Source organism: Mastomys coucha, unplaced genomic scaffold (assembly GCF_008632895.1).
Source record: "Mastomys coucha isolate ucsf_1 unplaced genomic scaffold, UCSF_Mcou_1 pScaffold15, whole genome shotgun sequence".
In the NCBI taxonomy this organism is placed as follows: Eukaryota; Metazoa; Chordata; class Mammalia; order Rodentia; family Muridae; genus Mastomys; species Mastomys coucha.
In genome coordinates, this window is record NW_022196897.1 from 155,148,056 (window position 1) to 155,154,319 (window position 6,264).

The following is a 6,264-nucleotide window of genomic DNA, read 5'->3' on the forward strand; positions in this document are numbered from 1 at the left end:
TCCCTTAGCTGTGACCCAGGTTCGGGCCTGCATAGGCTGGGTCATAGGTCACCACTTCCTGAGTGTCATCTATAGTGTCACACTCTACTTCCATATCAGCCAGTCTGAAGACTCATATCCAGTAGCTGGGTTCCAAGGTCACTCCGTGGAATTGAAATCACTGACAATTCCCAATCTGTTTCATGAACAAGGTCACCTCCAGCAAGTCCAAGACTGGAGAACATGGCCACCCAGATCTCAGCTCCCCAAGAAAAGCCCCAGATGTGAGGGGTCAGCTTGTGACTAGAAAGGTAAGTCATATAAGAGGTGTGTGTGAGCATATGCATGAGTGTGTATGTGTGTGTGTGAGTTTTGTGTGTATGCATGTGTGCATGTGTGTATGTGTATATGCATATGTGCATGCATGCATGTGTGTACATGTGTGCATCTGTGTGTGAGTGTGTATATATGTGTACATGCATATGTGCATGTGTGCAGTGTATGCATGAGTGAGTGCACATGCAAACTCAGGTCATCATGCATGTGCAGCAAGTACTTTACACACCAAACCAGTTCCCCAGTCTGCACTGCACTCTGCAGTGTAAGATAGATGGTCGCACTGCAGGTCGGATGCATGGTAGGGTGTCTTGAGGGAGATGGCTTTGATGTTCTCTGACATCTCTTCAGTCAAGTGCTCACCGAGATGTCTCCTGCCCAGTGAGGTCCCCTGCAGGTGAGTTTGGTTCTGTTTCCCCCTCTTGTCCTCACACCTACTGCTGATGCAGTAAGACTTGGCTGTGTGGTCTATGCCATGTGGATGTAGGCACTGTGAGCAGTTTGGGATGGCTTCCTAGGTCTGTGACCTGTCGGTCAGGAGGACTCCTCTGCGAGCGTTCCTCTGTCATGTGGCCATCGAGGAGAGCATGCAGATCATTTTGGTGCTTAGGGAAGAAAAGAAAGCCGAATTCTTGTGTGCTCTCGGCAGGGCCTGTTTCCTGGCTGCACAGTCCTGGCATGGAGATCTGGATGGTTCTGGAGCATTGTATGCACTGGCTCTCTGGAAGCCAGCTAATAATGTCCCTTTAAAAAGAGTAAATGAAAAAGAGTGGGGTTTCACCAGATGGCTGTTGAATAGCTTCAGGCTCAGTGGGTGAAGACTGTGTGATTTCTTGGTTCAGCTATGGGATATTCTGGAAAGGGCATTGTGACCGTGGAGAAAGAGGTACCTGCCTGGTCCTCAGAGAGGTTGAAATGGGTGGGTGAGGTCTGCCCTTTGGGGTTGTTTTAGTTTCATTTCTGTTGCTGTTATATTGACAGCCCCCCCCCCCACCAAAAAAAAAACCAACTTGGGAGAAAGGGCTTTATTACAACCTACAAGTCCAGGTTACAGTTCTTTATAGTGGGGAAGTTGAGGCAGGGACTTCAAAACAGCTAGACACATCCCAACAATAGTCAAGAACAGTGAGAGATGAATGCATGCTTGCCCGCTTGCTTGCTAGCTTGTGCTCAGCTCCGTCTTTAAACTCATACACAGTTCAGGACCCTTTGCCTAGGGAATGGTGCCACCCACAGTGGACTACATCTTCCCATATAAATTAATTTAACTCAGATAATCCACCCAAGGCATACATACTCATAGTTCAGCCCAATATAGACAATCCCTCATCAAGACTCTCTTCCTAGGTGACTCAAGGCTGTATCAAGTTGACAGAGTTAGTCATCACAGAGGTCGAAGCCACTGAGGTCGTAGCCCAGTTCATTGCCTCCCAGATTCGATGCAGCTGCACGGGGCAGAGCAGGTCAGCTTCCCCTCACTTCACCGTTGTTTCTACCCTCTCCTTTAACTCTAGCTTGCCTACACCTTTTGGGTTCTTTTCTTGCTTTCTCTTCCCAAGCTGCTGTTGTGTGAGGCCAAGGTGAAGGAGAATCCTTGACCTTCTGGTGGCAGAGAGAGTGAGCAGTCACCCACAGTGAGTTTCTAGATGGGAGGCATGTGACTTGTATCTCTTGCTACCATCCCAAGTATCAGGCAAGCCTTACCCGATGAGGAGCAAGCGTCCCTGGAAGCTGTCTTTGGGGGATAGAAAGGAAAAGCTGGAGAAAGTGAGCCCACTCACGCACACCTGGATGGCCAGAGAGGCCAGACAGCTCTCTCTGTCCATTGAACAGCACTCTCCGGCTTCTAATCGGCACACATGCCAGGCTGAAACCTATCTGGACTCTGAGCTCTGTTTCAATGGCCTTCTTAGCCTGTATCCTTGGCTTTAAACGATTGGGTGCAGCAAGGTTATTAAGGCAATTAAACCCGAAAACCCAAACAATTAGACAAGAAATCCAACCACCCAGAGCAGGAGATGAACAGCGAGTGCCACCCTGCAGGGCATCTGGTGATCGGGGCTCTAGTGGATTCCGGTGACAGAGTGTTCTGTGACTCTCAGTCACACAGCTGTCCTAGAGCAGTCTGGCAGAGCATGTGATTTCAGTGTATGTTCAAGGAGCTGATAGGAAGCAGAGGCAGCTGGGAACAGAGCTGCGTGTTCCTTGTCTTGGCCTGAGCTGCTGCTAAACGCTCGTGTGCTTGCTTGGCTCCAGTGTGAGGGAGGTTTACAGACTTGCAGCGACAGCCTTCAGTGTGTGGCCTAGCCCAGCAATTCTCCTGTTTCACAGGTGTCTTCGTTAGGGTTTCCATTGCTTGCTGTGAAGAGACACCATGACCAAGGCAACTCTGACAAAGGCAGACATTTCATTGGGGCTGGCTCACAGGTTCAGAGGTTCAGTCCATCATCATCCTCAAGGCTGGAGCATGGCGGTGTTCAGGCAGACATAGTACTGGAGAAGGAGCTGAGAGTTCTACATCTTGATCCGCAAGCAACAAAGGAGACTGGGTGTGTTTCACGCTAGACGTTGCTTGACCATTAAGACACAAAGCCTTGTCTGTACAGAGACACACTTCCTCTAACAAAGCCACAGTTCCTCAAATAAGGCCGTATCTCCTAACAGTGTCACTCCCCATGGCCACACTTCCTCCAACAAGGTCACATTTCCTAATAGTGCCACTCCTTATGGCCAAGCATTCACACACATGAGTCTATGGGGGCTAAACCTATTCAAACCACCACAAAAGGGAAGGTCTGTGGTCTATGGTAAGTCTGCTGGAGACAGTATATAGGAGACATCATTCCTCCTTTGTTTGAGACAGGCTCTCATTTAGCCCAGGTTAGCCTCAAACTCATGACATAGCTGAGAGATGTAGTTAAGGATAGCCTTGGACTAATTTTCCTTCTGTCTCTACCTCTTGAATGCTAGTATTACAAAACCAGGTTTTATGCAATGCCAGGGGTTAAACCTAGTGCTTCCTGCATACTCAGTGAACTCCCTATATCCTACAAAGGAACTATATGTACTCTATCCCTTGCCCATAACCTCTTTGTAAGTGTCATCTATAAAGATAATTTGACCATTTCGAAGCATCAGTTGTGTGCCATCCGTAGCGCCCAACCTCGGGGTACATTGATGCTTCTCTTTGTTTCATCTTGTGCCTGCCACAGTGCAGCTTCACTTTACTGAATGTGTGTGGGGACAACTTAGAGCTAGTTGAAACAGGCTCCCTTCCTAAGGACACACCTCATGGCAGGGGGCTTCTGGACCTAACACTCCCCAGATTTCATCCTTCTCCCCCTCCCTCCATAAATCAGGATCTCCCCCCACTTCTGATTCTTTCCTGAGCTGTGTGTGTAGAGTAGAAATAATATGTTTGTGCGCCTGGCATCTGGACCATCCATCTCCCATCTCCCAGATGTGTCTTTCAGTCCCTGAACATCTGGGTTTCCCACTTGCAAACAAATCCAAGATTACCCAGGAGTTTAAGTCCGACTTTCAGCTGGATAAATTGTCTCATGCATTTGGAAGGAAACGGGCTTTGTGATCACAATTGGCTTTAAAAGAAAGGCTGTCGGAGGCATTGGCTCCATTGTTTGTTTATCGTTTGATTTTCTGCATCATCCAGATTTAATTTTTTTTAAAAAAAGAGATGTATTTTTATTTATGTGTATGTGTACACATCTGTATGAGGGCGCAATGCATGTGAACTAGAGCCCAAGAAGACCAGAAGGGGGTGTCGGGCCACCTGGAGGTTGAGTTACTGCCTGATGTAGGTGCTGAGAACTGAACTCAGGCCCTTTGGGAAAGCAGCAACCGATGGCTGAGCTCCAGGTCCCAAACACTGCTCATCCATGGGTGTTTAAGATCTGCACTTCAGTCCCCATGCTTGCCCCACAAACGCTTTATCCACCAAGCCATCTCCCAGCCCTAAGGTTTAGATCTTAAAGTTGATTCCAAAGCACTTGAAGTGACATGTGTGCTATGCACATGTGAACGCTGAGCCTTTCCGAGCTTCAAAAACCGTCCCATTATTTACTGACTTGTAGTGAGTAAGATAAAAATTCTTTTTTGTTGTATTTACTTTTATTAGTATCTATTAATTATATATAACAGAGTTCATTGTGGAACTTTCATACACACATACATGTGAAGGGGCAGAGGAGATGTAGGAAGACAGATCGGGTAGGGGATGGACCAGAATGAAGCGTAGTAGCACACGTGCATGGATCCATCCCTTGGTATGCTAATGTAAACACTCAGTTGAAATAGGAATTTGTTTACGAGGAAGTCAAATCCAACTTCAGCTTACAATCACATGTAAGAATATGGTTTCAAACGTTCGCTGGCTCTGTTGGTTCTTGGGAGTACCATAACAAAACACCAGACACACATCATTTCACACAGCAGAGATGTGTTCATTCCCAGCTGTAAGGGACAGAAGTCTGAGGTCTGTGTCACTGAACCAGAGTCAAGCTGTTGACAGGGCTGGGCACTGTGTCTGGGCTCTGTTGGCTGCCATCCCTCAGTTTGTGGCCACATCCCCCTGCCTTAGTAATGGCGCACACACCCTTGTCTTCTCTGTGTTGAGCTTCTTTGTTTCTTCATGCCCAACTTACTCATACCTGAAAAGTATTGTTTATCATATCTGGTAACACTCGCTGGTTTTGGCTTTAAGGATGTGGGTGCTTTTAAGGTTTATATAGTTCACCCCTTCATGTACAAAGGTTCAGAATGTCCGTGGGGAGGTTCTCTCTTAGACCTAGGGCCAGCTGCTCAAACACTGCCTTCAGAACTCTGCTCCCCACCGCCCCCCGCACCCCCTTCTTCTTCCTTCAGCTGTCATTCTCAGGTTGGTGGCTCCCATGAGTTGGTATTAATAAGATGCCACCAGGCACTGGAGACAAGAGGTGGACAGACAGGTTTTTCAGGTCAAATACTTGTCTGGTTTTGTCAGTCAAATGCAGCCAGGCCCATTTGTCTACGAGGTTTTCATGGTTGAATTAGTGATCCGAGCAGAGAGCCAGTGGCTTGTGAAGCCTCTGGTAGCCACTCCTGGCGTGACGGGACCTCTGCTCTTGACTGACGTTCTGACAGTTAAGCAGCTACAGTTGGATGCCCCCCGCCCCCCACCTCCAATGCTAGAGTGACATATAAGGCTCAGTCTATAACCAGTGAATGTGGCCAGGGGAAATGAAACCTCTAACAGGACCATGTTGTAGTGAGGGTTTCTATTGCTGCACAAACCATCATGACCAAGAAGCAAGTTGGGGAGGAAAGGGTTTATTCAGCTTACACTTTCACATGGCTGTTTGTCACCAAAGGAAGTCAAGACTGGAGCTCACACAGGGTAGCAACCTGGAGGCAGGAGCTGATGCAGAGGCCATGGAGGGGTGCTGCTTACTGGCTTGCTTCCCCTGACTTGTTCCGGATGACTGACCCAGGACAACCAACCCAGGGATGACCCCACCCACAATGGGCCCTCTGCCCTTGATCAGTAATTGCGAAAATGCCTTACAGCTGGATCTCATGGAGGCATTTCCTCAAGGGAGGCTCCTTTCTCTGTAATAACTCCAGCTTGTGTCCAGTTGACACACAAAACCAGCCAGTACAGACCAGTTTGGGTCTTCTGCCAAAACTGTTCCTTTCTAAGCAAACCCTGCTTAAAACACATGCACTTGGGAGGTGCAGGCAGGAGGTTTGGGAGTTCAAGGTCATTTTAGGCTACCTGGTGTATTCAAGGCCAGCCAGTTGGTTTACATGAGAGGTTGTCTCCAGAAATAAATTGAAAGAATAGCCACCAAACCAATTGACGAAACACCCACCCCAGACAAAGCAAATGCACCAAGACAAAACAAAAGGCCGTGAGCTCTGATGAGAGAGGCCTTGCTTTCCATAGATTTTTTT